Raw genomic sequence first — 18,847 nt, 5'->3', positions numbered from 1 at the left:
CAGGATGGTCTCGATCTCCTGATCTCGTGATCCACCCGTCTCGGCCTCCCAAAGTGCTGGGATTACAGGCTTGAGCCACCGCGCCCGGCCTGAAAACAGTTGTTTTAATGCGAATATCTTTCATAAGTAGTGAACGAATATATATGAAGAGAATGTATTGTTCTCATAGTGCTGCACTTGGGGTGGAGTGAGGATGGGACAGAGGAGGACAGTGTACAACATCAGTGCTGTGTGTAAATTTAGTCCCTTGGCCCTATTCACAGAATGAGGAAAATGAGTAAGACATACATATTATATTTTTATTCAGCTGGATTTAGTTATCTTAAGGAATATCTTTTTATAGTTAAAGGTATTTTACATTTTTAACAGAAATAAGAAAAAAAAAGTATGTGTTTATGTGTGTAATGGGGGATGACATACAAAGCCTAAATGAGATTTCTTCTAAAATTCAGGGTAATAATCTCTGAGAGGAATTTGGAGATTTCCTTTTCTTTAAATGTGCTGCCAAACCAAAGAGCCATTCCAAAATTCAATAGAATTCTATACAAAATGTAATGGAAATACCTTCTTAAATGACTTTAAAATGAAAAAAAAAAAAAAAATCAGCTAAGCCTATAACCCACTACTTCCACCTGGGGACTTGCAGAGAAATACCTGTGCATTCTTAGAACTTGTTTCACTCTGCAGGTTGGAGGAAAAAAATCGATCATGATCTAAGGCTGTGGTTGCTGAACTGGGCTATTAGTTGTGCACCATCTACTTTTACCGTCTTTTGATCTGGCCACTATATTTAGGTTGTTATGGTATCCAATGGGGAGAAAAACAATGTAAACTTTTACAATTGGGAAACCAAGTGATACTTTAAAAAACTTCATGAACCTTGAAAATTGCCACTCACCATGTGAGAGTAAAAATGCCACATCAGGTGGGTAGCAAAGAAAATTGTCTTGATGCTTCCTGAATTCTGACAGTATTTCTTTGGCAGATACTCATGTATCTTTTACTGAGAGTCTGCTTTGTGCAAATATCCTTATATTGTCCTTATATGCACTTTGGGGAGATACATAAAGGAGAAATTCATATTAAGATTAAAACATGGGCTGGGCGCGCTGGCTCGAGCCTGTAATCCCAGCACTTTGCGAGGCCGAGACGGGCGGATCACAAGGTCAGGAGATCGAGACCATCCTGGCTAACACGGTGAAACCCCGTCTCTACTAAAAAAATACAAAAAACTAGCCGGGCGAGGTGGCGGGCGCCTGTAGTCCCAGCTACTTGGGAGGCTGAGGCAGGAGAATGGTGTAAACCCGGGAGGCGGACCTTGCAGTGAGCTGAGATCGCGCCACTGCACTCCAGCCTGGGCCACAGAGCGAGACTCCGTCTCAAAAAAAAAAAAAAAAAAAATTAAAACATGTTAATCCCGTGGACTCAGGGGAGGAGAAATGGGGAGTGACTGCTAATAGGTCCAGAGTTTCCTTATGGAGTGATGAAATATTCTGGAATTACATAGTGGTGATGAGTGTACAATTTTGCAAATATATGAGAAACAACTGAATTGTATACTTTAAAAGCATGAATATTACAGCACATGACATAAATCAATTAAAAAAACCCAAATCCAAAATTTCAGTATATGCATGATCAGAAAAACAACAGCCCAGTGGCTTAGCTGGTAGTCCTTGTACCCGTTGTAAGACTTCCGTTTCTTATACTTTGCCTACTGTTCCCTCAGTGATCTTCCCCAGTGACTTACTTCATAGAGGTAAAAACTTTCCGTGAACTCTCACTGCTTTTAGTTAGGTCTGTGCATACCGCTGGGCAGGCTGTGCTCTGTGGAAGTCTAAGAAATGTCTTTCTCATCCTGCTTTTTCAGATGAATTCAGACTCATTACCTGACATTTAGGACTGTCTACATCTTAGTTCCACCCTACCATTCATCAAGTTCATTCATTTATTTGCCCATTCATTCACTTACTCATTCATTCATTTTATTTGTATTCATTGGTTCCTATGTTGGTTCGTTCATTCATTTACTCACTCATTCATTCATTTAACTGTATTCCTTATCTGAAAGTTGCCTACTGGTTGTTACATTCTCCCTGCCCAGTCTGCAGAGCCTGTGCTGTGTCTCAACCTTCTTCCCACCTTCTTCTTCCAATTCCTGGATATATTCTCGAGGCCCTGCTTCTATCCTGCATTATTTTTGCACCGTTCTTTTGCCATTGCAGAGTTAGTCATTTTTTTCTTTAGGTGCCCAATACATAGCAAAAGAAGGTTCCATCTCAGATGGGGCAGCGTTATTCAGGACTGTCTCCGGGCTCCTCCATGAGGTGTCTGAGGTGTCTGCCTTTCTTTCAGCTTCAAAATCTGACCATGATGGACCTCTGCTTTTGGAATTGGGGCTGGGTAGCCAACTAAAAATGGGAGAGCTACTCTTTACCTGGATAGCTAATTTTTATGTTATTGTAGGATGATAACCACAAATGAAGGCACAGCTACCTATGTATTCGAGCTGGCCTGAAAGCTTTAAATTCTGCAGAAGGTGTTATATATGCTATTGACTCCCATCTGTTGGTGCTAAGTTGAAATGCTGGTTTGGAAACATGTGCAATTCATGGTGTACTTGAAGATTTCAGGACATGAATGACAACAGTACCAATAACTCTCTGATCTAACAGAAGTTATCAGCAGGCACTGCCAGATTTGAGAATACTCAGCTTTTCTCACGTTGTTTTCTTTCTTATTTTGCATAAGTGAATAAAGGATGATTTTGGAAAGCCTTACACTTGATATACATTATATAATCCTAGAGGCCTTTAAAAAACACAGAAAACTTACTTGAATGCTTGAAAGGTAATGGGCCAGATTAGAGTTTGAACTAGATGACTCTTAGCAGTTCCTTCTACTTGTATGATCTTATATGCTTCTCCTTTATTTAAAATTTCGTTTTGCTTTGTATATGAAAATAATTTTAGCTGTATATGTCTTCTCTGTTCATATATAATATGTATACATTATACATATATAATATGCATACATTATACATACAATGTATATTATACATATATAATACGTATACATTATATATATACATGTGTGTGTGTATGTGTGTGCCTGAGACAATTGCCTAACTCATTTTAATTATGAAACTTTAAGGTGATTGATACTGGGATCACTTTTGCCTCTGCATCTTAAGCAAATTTACGTTCTTTGCCTAATGACTTCTCTATTTGCTAGCATGGACTTGTCTTGAGATGACTCAAGGAATGTTACTGGAAGTGATGGTTGTGTGGAATAATTTGACACATGTCCCTAAGATGGCTTACTTTTGACCCTGTGTCATTTTAGAACATACTTAAGCTGTGCACATTGGGATAGCTTCCAAAAGTTTAAATTTTTAGGATTTAATTAGGTCATACAATATTCATTAATAAAAAACTTTTTGAATTGCCTTTTGTGTTCTCAGGTAATGGGTCTGATGCTCCATGTGGAAGGATGAATGAGACCAAAGTTCCTACTCTAAACCATTTAGAGGAGTAGTGAGACCCATTAAAAAAGATGTGAAACAAAAGCTTTCAGGTAGATGACTGAATCATTGTAGCTCTTCAGTATATTATGACAGAAAAAAGAGCCAGTTTTTGAATTTTTATGAGCATGTTATAGTTTTAAATAATGTGATTTTCTTGAACTATAATATTGATGTAATTCTAAGTGAGAGAAGCTGTTTTGCATTTCCAGCTCTTACTGCCTATTTCAGCACTAACCAAGGTACCAAACAGCAGCCCCTGCAGCATACATGCTAAGTTTTTTTTTTTTTTAGCTTGACTGGGAACATTTTCTTGGGAGTGTAATTTTTAGGTTGGTGTGATGTGCAAACAAGCACCCTTTAAAAGTAGCTATTATTTAGCATTTAAGTGGAAGTTAAAAATGGGTCATTAAAAGGGGGGGGGAAGAAAATGTGGTCCATCGATTTCAGTTGCATATAGGTGTAGATGCAAATGGAAAGCTGCGTGGTTACTGAATGCTCTAAAAGTCAGAGGGTCCTGTGTCTCCTGTTCAGAGACGCTGCTTATATTTAAATAATATCATGGCCACTGGGGAATAAACCAGTGGTTCTTAACTTCTTTTGATTCGCAGATTCTTTTGCGAAACTATGCACATATATGTACAGATAAAAAATTTGCATATTGTCTCAATGGATTCGTGGGTTCTGAAGCATATTAGTGGACTTGCTATGGGCATATAAATAGTATGTGTTAATTTATGTTATGAAAATCGTAGGTATATAATTTAAATTTTGTGTATAAAATTTATAAATTATCTAGATTACGAATTGTCTACGTGATCTAGCGGAACTGAATACATAAGTATTTATTATAAGGCATTTAATAAACATGTATAAATGCCTTATATAAAAAGCTGCATTTTAAATTATGTTTAAGTGGAGCTTAGGTTGGAGTATACTTTTGGAGTACTATTTCTAAAAGAGAATATTTCCAAGTAAGGGCTATTCCTCCTGAAATGTCAGTCATATGCCGCTTCTAGAAGAAAAGGTGGGAAAATAAAAACATTTTCTTAATGTAATACAGCAGGTGACAAAGTGAGCTGACATGCTTATGAAGCTAGGTGTAGGAGATATGGTATATAAAGGAAAATTAAAATGTCATCTTATCTGAAGGTTCACTAGTCATTTCCCCAGGCTGTCTTTAGCCTGTGCATGGAAGTAGGTTCTTCTGGTCCAAATATAATGCACTTTTAATTAGTTGACCATAACAAGAATACGTTTCTTTTGAAGTGCTTTTAGCGTAAATATGGCAGTGGTTTAATATGGAGTTTTAAAATGAAATGTTAGGGTATAATTTTAATTATATAAATAATAGCTACAGCAGTGTCATTTGCTGGCTCAGCTGTGGCGATTATAAAATAGTTAAATGTTTTCAAGCTTTTTTTTTAATAGTAGTTGAGTTCATTGAGCGTGTTCATTCAGCTTGCTCACACATGTGCTCTCCCTCTTTCTCCTTCTTTTTATAAAATAATATAAAAGCTGGAATTTCCTTAAGAAGATGTTTCTCCTGATGCCCTTTAATAAAGCCACACCCCTCCTTCCATTAGTGTCAGCCAGTCGTGATGACATGGATCCAGAAGGTAGTTGCTGGTGAGGTAAGTGGTTGTTGCAGGCCCCTTAGTCCCTTCTTTTCATGTAAATTCTCAACTAAGGAAAACTACATTAAAAACTGAAGGAACAGTGAGATATGATCATTAGATAATAAGTTTAACAACACTCAGGTCTTCAGAAGTGTTTACTTACTTTCTCAGGTTTTTCATTTAGTAAAGTATGGAGATTTGTTACGGGAAACATTCTCATCCTTTCCCTACTTGGGGGGAATTGGACCAACAATTTGTAATTCTTCTTTGGGGAAATACCTGTTTGAGTCCTTTCCCCATTTTAAAAATTGGCTTTTTCCTTTTTTGTTGTTGAGTTGTGGAGTTTTCCATGTATTCTGGATATTATACCCTGACCAGATAAATGATTTGCCAGTATTTTCTCCCGTTTTGTGGATTGCTTTTTCACAGTGTTGATTGTGTTCTTTGATACCCGGAAGTTGTAAGTTTGATGTAGCCCACTTTATCTGCTTTTACTTTTGTTGCCGGTGTTTTGTATCATACCTGAGTAATCACTGCCCAAGCTAATGCCATGAAGCCTTCCTTTATGTTTCTCCTGAGAGTTTTATAGTTTTAGGTCTTTTGTTTAGATGTTTTAATTTTTGTATATGGTGTAAGGGAAGCGTCCAACTTCATTCTTTTGCATGTAGATATCCAGTTTTAACAACACCACTTGTTAAAAAGACTGTCCTTTTCTTCATTGAATGGTCTTAGGACTGTTGTTAAAAATTATTTAACCATATAGTTTTCTAATCCATGTACATGGATTGTTTTTTCATAACCCAATTAATTTTTTAGAAACATAAATTCAGAACCTGGAATTTAATCTGGGGGAATGTAATCTTGTTTGTTTAGGCCTGTCTTCTAATCTGATGTGTTTCTTGTAAAGCTTTTTAAAATATATAAATTTAATATATTCACTCTGTCTCCCAATTTTATGTCATCTCTAAATGTGGTAGGCATACCTTTCCTGATCTCAGCCAAGTTGCTGATGGGCATGTTCAGTAGGATTGTCCCAACTCCAGGACTTAATAACAACCCATTAGAGATAGTGCTAAAAATTGAATTTCAACATTCATTTTTCAGTCTATACTCTTTGGGTATGTTGGAAATGTAACTGATATCATGTCCCTGTGGTTCTTCATTGCGCTCAGAAGGACATGAAGAATTTCTCATTTAAAAATTATAGTCTTTTTCTGACCTTCAGCCTTACAACCATATAAAAAAAGGGAAAATATTTAGTTTCATATAAGGTGTTTTAATGAAAATGTTCTGTCTTTAATTGGTCATTGTCTTCACATGTGTTCATCATTGTTTAATAACCAGTTCTAGACTTCTGGGGAAATTTATGTTAGACTTAATCATTATCCTTGCGTAAATCATTAAATTGTAGTTCAAACTTACCTTTTTAAAGAAATAATTTATGTAGTCAGGAAGGGAATATTTCAATAGATAAAAAACAATCAGTAAGAGTTATAGCTGAAATTTATGTTCTGTCTCTCAAAGTGCTTAGCACAGGGTTGGGAATATATGATACATCTCAGATCATTTTGGGTTGACTCTGAAATAACAGAAGTATATATTCTTTCATTCAGGGAAAAGAAAGAGAGATCAGGCCGGGCGTGGTGGCTCAAGCCTGTAATCCCAGCACTTTGGGAGGCCGAGACGGGCGGATCACGAGGTCAGGAGATCGAGACCATCCTGGCTAACACGGTGAAACCCCGTCTCTACTAAAAAATACAAAAAAGTAGCCGGGCGAGGTGGCGGCGCCTGTAGTCCCAGCTACTCGGGAGGCTGAGGCAGGAGAATGGCGTGAACCCGGGAGGCGGAGCTTGCAGTGAGCTGAGATCCGGCCACAGCACTCCAGCCTGGGCGACAGAGCGAGACTCCGTCTCAAAAAAAAAAAAAGAAAGAGAGATCAGACTGTTACTGTGTCTATGTAGAAAGGGAAGACATAAGAAACTCCATTTTCACCTGTACCCTGAACAGTTGCTTTGCCCTGAGATGCTGTTAATTCATGTAACTTTGCCCCAGCCTTGAGCTCACAAAAACATGTGTCGTATGGAATCAAGGTTTAAAGGATCTAGTGCTGTGCAGGATGTGAGTTGTTAACAAAATGTTTACAGTCAGTGTGCTTGGGAAAAGTCATCGCCATTCTCCAGTCTCGATAAACCAGGGGCACAGTGCACTGCGGAAAGCCGCAGGGACCTCTGCCCTGGAAAGCCGGGTATTGTCCAAGGTTTCTCCCCATGTGATGGTCTGAAATATGGCCTCGTGGGATGGGAAACACTTGACTGTCCCCCAGCCCGACACTCGTGAAGGGTCTGTGCTGAGGAGGATTAGTGAAAGAGGAAAGCTTCTTGCAGCTGAGACAGAGGAAGGCCACTGTCCCCTGCCTGCCCCTGGGAACTGAATGTCTCGGTATAAAACCCGATTGTACATTTGTTCAGTTCTGAGATAGGAGAAAAACCGCCCTATGGCGGGAGGCGAGACATGTTGGCAGCAGCAATGCTGCTTTGTTATTCTTTACTCCACTGAGATGTTTGGGTGGAGAGATGCAGAAATCTGGCCTATGTACACATCCAGGCATAGTACTTTCCCTTGAACTTATTTGTGACACAGATTCCTTTGCTCGCATGTTTTCTTGCTGACCTTCTCCCCACTACCACCCTGCTCTCCTGACGCATTCCTCTTGCTGAGATAGTGAAAATAGTAATTAATAAATCCTGAGGGAACTCAGAGACCAGTGCCGGTGCAGGTCCTGCGTATGCTGAGTGCCGGTCCCCTGGGCCCACTGTTCTTTTTCTGTACTGTGTCTCTGTGTCTTATTTCTTTTCTCAGTCTCTCGTCCTACCTGATGAGAAATACCCACAGGTGTGGAGGGGCTGGCCTCCCCTTCACTTTCATTGTTATTCTCATGGTAGAGCAGCCATGGTCAGCCTTATGAATAAGAACCTAAGGTCCTTGTAAGTGAAAGTGCAGGCACTCAAAGTCCTGTCTTTGACTCAGTGTTTCCCCCTTATTCCTTCTTACTGATTGACTGATTGGATGTTTACATGATTCATTCATTCTTTCCTTTAGCAAACATTTCCTGAGCCACCACCATGTACGTGGTGTTTTGTTATAATAATCTGGAATTAAACACACTAAGACCTTTGATCTCATACAATAGAGGGAAATAGGGCAATGGAGGCAAGCCCTATGATACTAATCATGATAAAATAAACATCATTTTCAAGATAAAATGTATGTGTGTTGGGAATGCAAAGGAAGACATAAGTAATTATGACTGTGAGGACTGGAAATGTCTTCATGGGAAAAGTAGAACATGTGCTGATTTTAAATTTCAGTGGCAGCCAAGTGGAGGGAATGAGGAAGCCACACAAGGAAGGTTCCTGAGCCCATGGAAAGGACTTTATCTGCTTCTAGTCCTTGGAGCATAGAGTGCGTGTAGTGTGCAGGACTAGCAGTGTTAAGATGAGGTTTGATTATGGGGTTTCTTCAGTGCTCTAGTATGAAGGTTAGACCTTATTCTCTGTTAAGTAAAGAGCTGTTTAAAGTTTCCAAGCAGGAGAATGAAATGATTATGATGATTTAGAAAGATAATTCTTGTTAATGGCATGAAATGTAGATTAGAGAGTCAAGACTGGAAGGAAGGAGCCCAACTCTCAAGCCAGTGCGATAGTTCAGGCAGGAGAAATGGAAAAATACAAAACTGGTCTCTTACAAAAAGGTCAGAACTATCTGGAGTGCAATGAGTGGCATGTAACTGCTGCTTTTCATCCAAACAGCATTTCCTTTTTGTGATTAGGGAGACATTAAAATTCTTTGTTATATAACGAGAATAAAAATTGGATTTTTGAAAACAAAAATGCCCTGTTTTTGCTTATGGTTTCTAGCATCTTTTTGCATAATAAATATGGTTGTAATTTTCTTTCACTGATGCAGTTTTTAATTTTAAAAGGGTAGTCACTCTATAAGAATCAGCACTTTTTAGCATAAATGGTCTTCCTGTGGGAGACAGTCAATCTGACCTACCTGTATTTTAATGTAAATATTTTGGTTTTCAGGAGACATAGAATGGATTCAGTGCTTGTAAGTGGGAGCTCAATTAAGAAAATACTCATAACACTGTTTATAACACCGAAAATATGGAGGCCTGGGAACTTCATGAAAAGTTGGAGAAGCCTAAATGTTTTTAGTGATAATTTTGTCTACATATTAAACATTAAAGCTTTCATCCTAAATTGTAGCCTCTCAAGGTGAACAGTTCCCTCCATTTATGATGGGATAAATTCTATGATGATAGAAAAATTGAACGTATAAGTTTTTCTCCTGATGACTTGCTGTGGTCACCTGGCTCTGGGGAACCTGTTTTCTGAGGATATTCTTTCCAATATTGTACTTGCAACTCATTCTGAAATTTTGGAATCAGTATTCTTAGTTTCCTCTTCTCTCTACCTTTAAATAGAAGTAGACATAGCTACAGTTATATATTTGACTTGCCAGAATTTTCAGTTTTCAAAATACCTGCTCTGAAGGGCATGGTAAGGAAGTATTTTTTGCTGTGGGATCATGACTGTTTCTATGCACAAATTTAGTGCATACACTCTTTGCTTGACTAGCTAACAAGTACTATGGGCTTATGTCCATTTTTCAGTCTTAAAAAAAAGAGAAAGAAATGTGTTCAGAACTTTCTCAACTTGATGGGGAAATGATTCATGTTACGTGAACAGAGGAGCCCCCTCCATGGCAGCCTCTTTCATGTAACCTCTAGTGAGTCCCTTGACACATTTTACTTTCCTTATGTGTACAAGCTCTTTATTCAGGTTTGATTAAACGGCAGAACAATAGCTGCGGACTGTCTTGGTTCCCTTTGGGCTACTTTGGGTAGTGAACGTGCAGCAAAGATGCTGGGAGCTGAAAGGAAATGGCGCTGAATGTCGAAAAGTCAGTCCCTCAAAGATAGTTTCACCAAATAAGAAAATAGAACCTCTCACAAAAAAGCTGAGGTCGACCATGCTTGGCTCTATCCTTAATTTCCACATCTTTTTTTTTTTTTTTTTTTTACTTTTACCGTATTTGATGAATAAATTTCCTTTTACCTCATGTAATGTTTAGGTGTAAATCTTTCAAATTTGTAAAGGTGTGAAGTCAACAATTACCTGTTAAAGCTTTCATGACCCCAAAATTGAACTATTCAGAAATCCAAGGGCATGAAGATATTATTTTTAAAGGCTTAGTTTTGTTAGAGCAGTTTTAGTTTCATGGCAAAATTGAGAGCCTTTGACAACACCAAGATTTCCCACCATCCCCTGCCTGCACGTTGCCTTCCATCTTGCCAGGTTTTTGAAGGATCGCAGTGAACAAGAATGATCAGCAGTGGGGCGGGTCACACGCTGGGAATCCCAGCACACTGGGAGGCCGAGGGGCGCAGATCGCTGGAGCCCTGGAGCTCGAGGGTAGCCTGAGCAATGTGGCAAAACCCCGAAAGATACAAAAAAATCAGCAGGGTGTGGTGGCGTGTGCCTGTAGTTCCAGCTACTTGGGAGGCTGAGGTAGGAGGATCACCTGAGCCGGAGAAGGTTGAGGCTGCAGTGAGCTGTGATCGCAGCATTGCACTCCAGCCTGGGCAGCAGAGTGAGACCCCATCTCAAAACAAAACCAAGAAAACACAACACACACACACACACGCATGCACACGCACACGCACAATGGAGCTGACTAATCCAGATACCTCTTTCACCCCCTAAAGGGAGAAAAAAAGTATCTCAGCTGTACTGAGTTTCTGTTGTGGCGAATATGGAACGGGCTTTCAAGTCAGACTGCCCGGGCTCGAGGGCCAGCCCCACTGCTCACTAGCTATACCATGTAGAACGACTGTTGCACTCTCTCTAAATCCCAGTTTGTTCATCTATAAAGTGGGGATTAATAATACTTACCTTGCAGGCTTTTATAATAAAAATTAAATAAGATTTCTATGTAAAGCACTTATCAATGTGCCTGGTCCATAGAAAGCACTCAGTAAATGGTATGTGCTATTGTTCATTCTTTCCACAAATACATACTGGTTAACTTACCCTGTTCCAGACACTTTTCAGCATGCTGGACAATATAGTGAATAGTTCCTCCCCTCAGAGAAATATATTCTAGAGGTAGGAGACAACAATAACCCTAATAAAGGAGCAAATTACGTTGTATCTAGAAATTGGTAAGAGCTATGAAATAAAACTGAACATTATAATAGAGACTGGGAGGAGGAGTGCAGGAATTGGGGCAACTTGCAGTTTTACATAGAAAGTCACATTAGGCCTCATGGAGAAGACAACATTTCAACAGTGACTTGGAGGTATTTGATTGTTATTGTTACTACCAAATAGGACTTTGTTCTACCAAATAGCACTTTGCTTTATGCCTGCATTTCTACCCTTACTGCATGTTGTAAAACTTGACAATAATAAATGCATACTTAATACTAATAATTAAAATATTAATACTAGAAAGTATAATCTTTGTTTACACTCATTTTAGCTATATAATCTCATCTCCTTTTCATATTTCTTTTTTTTTTTTTGAGACAGAGTCTTGCTCTGTTGCCCAGGCTAGAATGCACTGGTGCGATCTTGGCTCACTGCAACCCCTGCCTCCCAGATTCAAGTGATTCTCCTGCCTCAGCTTCCTGAGTAGCTGAGATGACAGGCACACACTATCACACCCAGCTATTTTTTGTATTTTTAGTAGAGATGGGGTTTTGCCATGTTGGCCAGGCTGGTCTTGAACTCCTGACTTCAGGTGATCCACCCACCTCAGCCCCCAAAAGTCCTGGGATTACAGGCGTGAGTCACCACACCCAGCCTCCTTTCCGTATTTCACTCAATTCCACTGCACTGAGTTTAGGGATTAGACCAGTAAGGAAATTAGTTCTTTTTGTTTACGGACAACAGAAATTGAAGAAAGCAAACTAGGAGTTAGCTCCTTAAAAAGAAAATACTAAAGCAAAACACAGAATTCTTCTACAGATTCAGGATTTCTCAACTGTCTTGTCTACTTCATCCAACTTTCCAATGCAGTGGCATCACGCGGAAACGCCGGTCTTTCTGGAAACACTCGGGCTCTCCTTTGTTGAAGTTATTGACAAAAAAAGCTCCAGCCTTTTCTGTGAATGAGAAACATTGAGGTGTTTGTGCAGTCTGTGGTTTGATGCTGTGGTTGACTCAGGGTGGCATGGGAACTGGTGCACTGTTGCCTCTTACAATAACCAAGCATCCTCAAAAACAGGAAAAGCTGCCCTTTCAGAGTTCTAGATGGCATTAATCTGTATTTCTCTCTTCTAATCATGAACAAATGATATTTTCCTTTTCAGAGCTAGCATCACCTTTTGGTACTTTTGTGCTTTACCTTCCTGTGTAGATCCATTGGAATCCACTCTCTAGGGTTTCTCTGTGCATCCAAAGCAGTGGTTACTAACCCTGTTAGATTCAATGCTGCATCTTTGTAAGATGTTTTGGAATATCCCCTTTATTTCTGAAATGAAATGTATTAATAGTATAACCACCTCTGCACATAAATATAAGTATTAAAATAGTGTTACAATTTTTTTTTTTTTTTTGAGGCAGAGTCTTGCTCTGTCGCCCGGACTGGAGTGTAGTGGCCGGATCTCAGCTCACTGCAAGCTCCGCCTCCCGGGTTCACGCCATTCTCCTGCCTCAGCCTCCCGAGTAGCTGGGACTACAGGCGCCGCCACCTCGCCCGGCTAGTTTTTGTATTTTTAGTAGAGACGGGGTTTCACCGTGTTAGCCAGGATGGTCTCGATCTCCTGACCTCGTGATCCGCCCGTCTCGGCCTCCCAAAGTGCTGGGATTACAGGCTTGAGCCGCCGTGCTCGGCCTAGTGTTACAATTTTAATATGAAGTAAAGAGAAAGCTTTCAGTGCATTTCATTATGTAAATGCTTACTTGTTGACTATTCCTTGAGACAAAATGATGTCATCAGGTATTTGGACCTACTTGCAATGAATATATTTGGATTAAAGAGGAGTAAAACAACATTCAACCGAGTATTGGCAAAACCTTTTCTTTCTGTTGGAAGCTTTGAAATAAGAACTACATAAGTATACACATAAACATACATAGAGTCCTACAAATGTAACATCTGTGTATGTAGATTGATGCCTGGGTATTATATTGGTAATTTAAATGCCATCAATTGTTGACATGATTTTTCATAATGATGAACAACTCTTAGTACAATTGCAAACAACACAAAGTTTAATTCCTCTTCAATTTCCATTTAAGGATGTTGCATTCCTTGATAATTCAGTGACTATTAAACAGTGCAAGAAACACTGGTGTCTGGAAGTAAAATACAGTTAGGCTCTATATTCAAAGAATTAACAGGATTTTCTCACCTACCAGCAAATCTGGTGGAACACTTGAAAGAGTTGCAGGATACTGGGTAATTATTTGTTATCCAAGACTGTCCTGTCTAGGAGGCCTGGCTATAGTGTGCCACATGCCATTGTGACGATTAAAAATACTGAAAATGGCCCCTAGTACCCCCACTGAGAACCACTGATCTAAAGCTCCTTTGCAGTGCTCATGCCCAGATGGGGATCCCGTCCAAGCTGCAGTGCTGTGGCGCTCCATCATTTAGCTTGGCACGGCTCTGTGCCATGTATAAGTAATGCTTCTTAGTGCTCTGGGATTATTCTGCTTGAAGCACTTTCCAGATGGCTAGCTGGTAGCTTCTGGGGATACTGAAATGCTGTTCCGATGGTTTCTAACCCTCCAGTCTCTTCCTTCCAATAAATCTTATAGATTCCTCAAAGGTTATTGTGTATAAAACGGATACAGTGGATAGGTAGTTGGCACTCCTTTTTACCGCTCCTCTAATTACAGATTATGTTTTGTTGGTGGTGGTATTTTGTTGATGGGCTGATTGCTTGATTGGCTGTTTTCCTTTCTGTCATCATCTAAGATTCATAGCCCTGTTACCCACATTTGTCTGTTATTCAGGATCCTTGTCACCACTCCTGATCCTGATCACATCACTATTGTTTTTGCCATTGCCATGCTTTGTTTTACTCTTCTTAGCTTTACCAAAGTGTCTTTTATTATATGTTACCACTCCATCAAAGTATGTCTTTCCTTCAAGCTCACAAATCATGGTCTTCAGCTGAACTTTAAAACTTGTTCTATGCTTAGTAGATTACTTTAAAAATATTAAATAAGTAAAAAAATTAAATTTTATTTGTTTATTCCTCTTTGGTCTCTCTATATCAAAGTGAAGAGGTATCTGAAAGACCTGGTTTCTAGAAATCTCAAGTTTTTTTGTCATAGAAACTTGTCATACATAGTATGGTTACCCCATTTACCACATAGCTACAGTGGGATTTTGTCTGAGGAATTTCAATTTGACGTAACAGGCAACAAAGAGCCAGTGCATATTCTTCAGATAAAATTAAAATGATGAGAGTTATATTCTACCGACTTAAATAGTATTCATTATGCAAGGGTTTTTGAAGAGCATTGGATGCAGATTCTACTGAAGTACTAAGGAAGATTATTCAAAGTTTTAAATATGCTGCCATCAACATCTTTACCAACTATAGTAAAGTTCCATAATCACTGAGACATCATAAATCCATAAGGGAAATTCCAGATTTTGTTTGAAGTAGATCACTCTATTACAGTGTCATGGGTGGCCTGCGGTGAGGCCTGTCCAGGTCTCTGTGTGTGATCATCAGATACAGTCTCAACCAAGATATATTCTAGCTGAAGACATCACACCCGGTCGTTTTCTGTCTTAAATTATGCTGCTTGTGTCCCTCTCCAGCCTTATGTCATCTGCCTTTTATTGTAATTACTCTTTTACTCATTCATCTACCTCATTAAGTTGGAAAAACCGAGGGATAGTCTTATGCATTTTTTTGCACTTACATTGCCTGGCTCAGTGTTTTGCACTTAATAGGTGATGGATACATTCAAACTTCACCTTATTTGTGGACAGCATCTTTGGATTTTATGCAATTTAATTGCCTTCAAAGACTTAGTGATTTGATTGATAAAACCTTTAAAAAACCTCATAGAACTGTAGCCTTTATTGCTGGAAGTAACTTTTCATTTTTTCTTTCTATCTATCTATCTATCTATCTATCTATCTATCTATCTATCTATCTATCTATCTATGCATTCACTCATTCATTCATTTGGAACTTTTTAAATAGTCGCTTTGACCAACTCCACATTTTACAGACGGGAAACAAACTAGAGAGGTTAAGTGACTTGCCTTAAATCCACAGCCAATTAGTGACAATACTGAGACTAGAACACAGGCTAAAGGTACTTTTTAAAGAGACTGTTTATCACTTATTAAAACTGTTGCTTTTGCAATAATAGTGATAGGATAATTCATCATTAATTCAACACTTACTGACTTTGTTATACACAAAATATGGTTTAAGCATTGGCATTGAGGTAAATACAAAACATTATTTTTGTGGAAAGAACCTTAAATGGAGAGATTTTAAAATAAAGAAAATGTGGTATATTCATAGATATAGTGACAAGGAAGACAGAAATGACCTGTAGGAGGCACTGACAGGAAGACAGGCTGATGGCAGCAGATGCAGAACTAGTCCCATCTTTTGGTGCTAGGGCTGCCATTTCGTTGACAGTTCCTTTGTAAAACTGCGCATTTCTCAGGGAAAAAAACCAAAACAAAACAAGAAAGATGGACAGTGTGCATCCCTTTGTAATGTCTTAATTAGGTATTTTGGACTTAGCATACTACCTTATGTAAAACAATACAAGCATGTAATACAATTTTAATAGCTTCAATTTTATTAGGGACAAAAATATAAAGATGCAACCCAAGGTCTGCCACCATTAGGATAGTCAATGCAGAATGATTTGTGTATTTTGTTTGTTTGTTTGTTTTGGAGATGGAGTCTCACTCTGTTGCCCAGGCTGGAGTGCAGTGGCGTGATCTCAGCTCACTGCAACCTCTGCCTCCCAGGTTCAGGCAGTTCTCCTGCCTCAGTCTCCCGAGTAGCTGGGATTACAGGCACCAGCCACATCGCCCAGCTAATTTTTGTATTTTTAGTAGAGATGGAGTTTCACCATGTTGGTCAGGATGGTCTTGATCTCTTGACCTCACGATCTTCCTGCCTCGGCCTCCCAGAGTGCTGGCATTACAGGTGTGAGCCGCCGTGCAGGGCCAGTACAGAATGATGTAGGCTGTTGCTTCAGATGGCTCTTGTGTTTAGATTATCAACTACTTGCACCTTGAAGTTCTCTTTAATTTTGGATTGCTTTGAACATACTCAGCTCCAGTTACCTGAAAGGTGTTCTGGTACTTCAAAATTTCATTTTCTGTGATTTTGAACTTTGTAATTGTTATTCAATTTTCAGTGAGCGAACAGGGTGAAAGAGGATAATTCATTGTGAAGGACAGTCTGTTATCTCCTCTTAATTTTTCTCTTTAACTGCACTCCACTGGGTGTTATAGAGATAGTGTTTCATGGAAATCAAAGCAAAACCAAAAAACTCAAAGTTATGTTTTCCCTTAACAGAAACTTCCTATAAAGAAGTTCTGTGATCCACAGATTTAAAATGGGCCTCTTTTGGGAGCCATGCGATTTGCCTGAAGTTAGTAATGGCGCTGCCTGTCACTGTGTTTTCAGTGCAGATGTGAGCTTAGTCCTGGAGAGCAAGGGCATGTTTGTTTGGCGTCCTTGGTTCGGACATCTGCTGAGTCTGGCCCGGTCACCATACACAATGCCGTCTTATCTTTGCTTCCTGAGCAATCCAGAGTTCAATGAAAGGGTTCAGCTAAGAGTTAAGTGAAACGTGTCCTTTAGTCAAGTATGTGATTTGGTCTTTAATTAGTTGGTGCGCTTTTGAAAATTAGTTGCCAACTAGGGATATTTCATTAACATGTAATAGGATTAATATGTAGTGAATCATTTTTGAAATACATGACAGATGTTTGGAGTCTTGGTAATTTGTCATATGGTAGCAAGCAGTAGTTTTCAGAATTCTTAGTTTTGTCATATAGGAATACACCTTCATAAGGGTGTGTGACTCTGTGTGTTTGAGAAACAGCACTCGCGTTGTTGCTTAGGCTGGAGTGCAGTGGTGCGACCTTGGCTCTTGGCACACTGCAGCCTCAAACACCTGGGCTCAGGTGATCCTCCTGCCTCCGCCTCCCGAATAGCCGGGACTGCAAGTGTTCATCACCATTCCTGGCTAATTTTTTAAATTTTTCGTAGAGATGGGATCCTGCCATGTTGCTCATGCTGGTCTCGAACTCCTGGTCTCAAGAGTTCCTCCTGTCTCTGCCTCCCAAAGTGCCAGGATTACAGGCAGGAGCTACCATTCCTGGCCGTACATTCTTTATAAGTGTGTCTACTTATCTCAAAAGAATCTTAGAAATTCTTTTTTTAAAAATTAGTCTTTTTTTGCCATTCATTCTGCAAGGGATGTATATTTTTGAGATTTTGGAGAATGAGAGTTTTTCCTTTAAAATTGAACTATTTTTGAACACCACTCCAGGGCTTTGGAGGTGGAATATGTATCCTCAAAGAGGATGTAGGTGTGGTATTCACTGAAGCTTCATTCTGAACATGGAGTGTCATTATCTTGTGATGTTTTATTTGATGAGAACTCTGTAGCAATCTCTTTGCTTTTGTGATGCTGCTGTCACGGATGCCATTCCCAGTCTCTGTCATTAACACTGTACTCTCTTCCCTGTAATGACATCACTGATTACTCGTTTTAGGACCAGTTTCCAGCATGTGTTCTTCCTACTTCCTGCAACAGTTATTTTGTAGTTACTGCCCTGAAGGGCAAGTCTTTATCCTTCCATTAGACGGGTTCGGTATGAGCTGCTATTAAGTTTAGGACATGAAAGAGAGATAATCAACACTGTTATTTCTTTGAGAATACACTGAAAATTAAATATGTAGACTAAAAACTACACTGTATCTTAAGTCAACTTCTGTTCGTTTTAACAGACATTTATTTGAATTTTGGACTCTTTCATTTTTAAAATATTACAGTTATAATGAACAATAATTAGGAAAGCTTTTTTTTTTTTTTTTAAATGGAAGGAATTTCAAAATTCATAGTAATGGTGAAAAGTAAAGAAAAAGAAATAACCCTAAACGCAAGACAGACCAAGAAACATGAGAGAGGACCATCAGTTAGCCATGATCTGACTCAGTTTTCTAGAGCGTGAATAACTTCCAAATGGTTCTTTGTTGCAACACATTTACTAGGTGGCTTTAAAAAATACTCACAGAACAGGAGAAATTATGTATTAGGATAATGTCCTAGTAAAAGATTACTTTTGTTTTGTCTTCATATCACGAAATATTTAAAGTGTATATAACAAGGGCTAGAGATTGCAGACACTACGTGATGTTCTCTCTTAAAAGCTGTATTCATGTTTTCCAATATTCTTAGAATGTACCTTTCTCAAAGCAAGAACTGTGTTTTATTCGTTTTTGTATCCCCACTGTAGCAATGTGGAATGACCATGAGATTAAAGAAAGCCATCCTTCATGTAGTCATTTTTGTCAACACTGAGAAAATACTGACTGAGCAGGTGGTGTAAGCCGGGCACGGTGCTCAGAGGTGAGGGTACCAGCTCGTGTGATAGGTGGTCCCTACCCTTCTGGATCTCC

The 18,847-nt window shown here is 39.1% G+C and overlaps 1 protein-coding gene across 1 annotated transcript in view; it reads left to right on the top strand.

The window, feature by feature from the left end:
* SMYD3 (SET and MYND domain containing 3) overlaps positions 1 to 18,847 on the top strand; it is a 735,177-nt gene that overhangs the window by 347,762 nt on the left and 368,568 nt on the right. The gene's annotated exons all lie outside the window — the stretch shown is intronic.

Source organism: Colobus angolensis, unplaced genomic scaffold (genome assembly GCF_000951035.1).
Source record: "Colobus angolensis palliatus isolate OR3802 unplaced genomic scaffold, Cang.pa_1.0 Scaffold40, whole genome shotgun sequence".
Taxonomy (NCBI): Eukaryota; Metazoa; Chordata; class Mammalia; order Primates; family Cercopithecidae; genus Colobus; species Colobus angolensis.
Note: the sequence above shows the minus strand (reverse complement) of the source record. Positions and strands in the feature narration are given on the sequence as shown.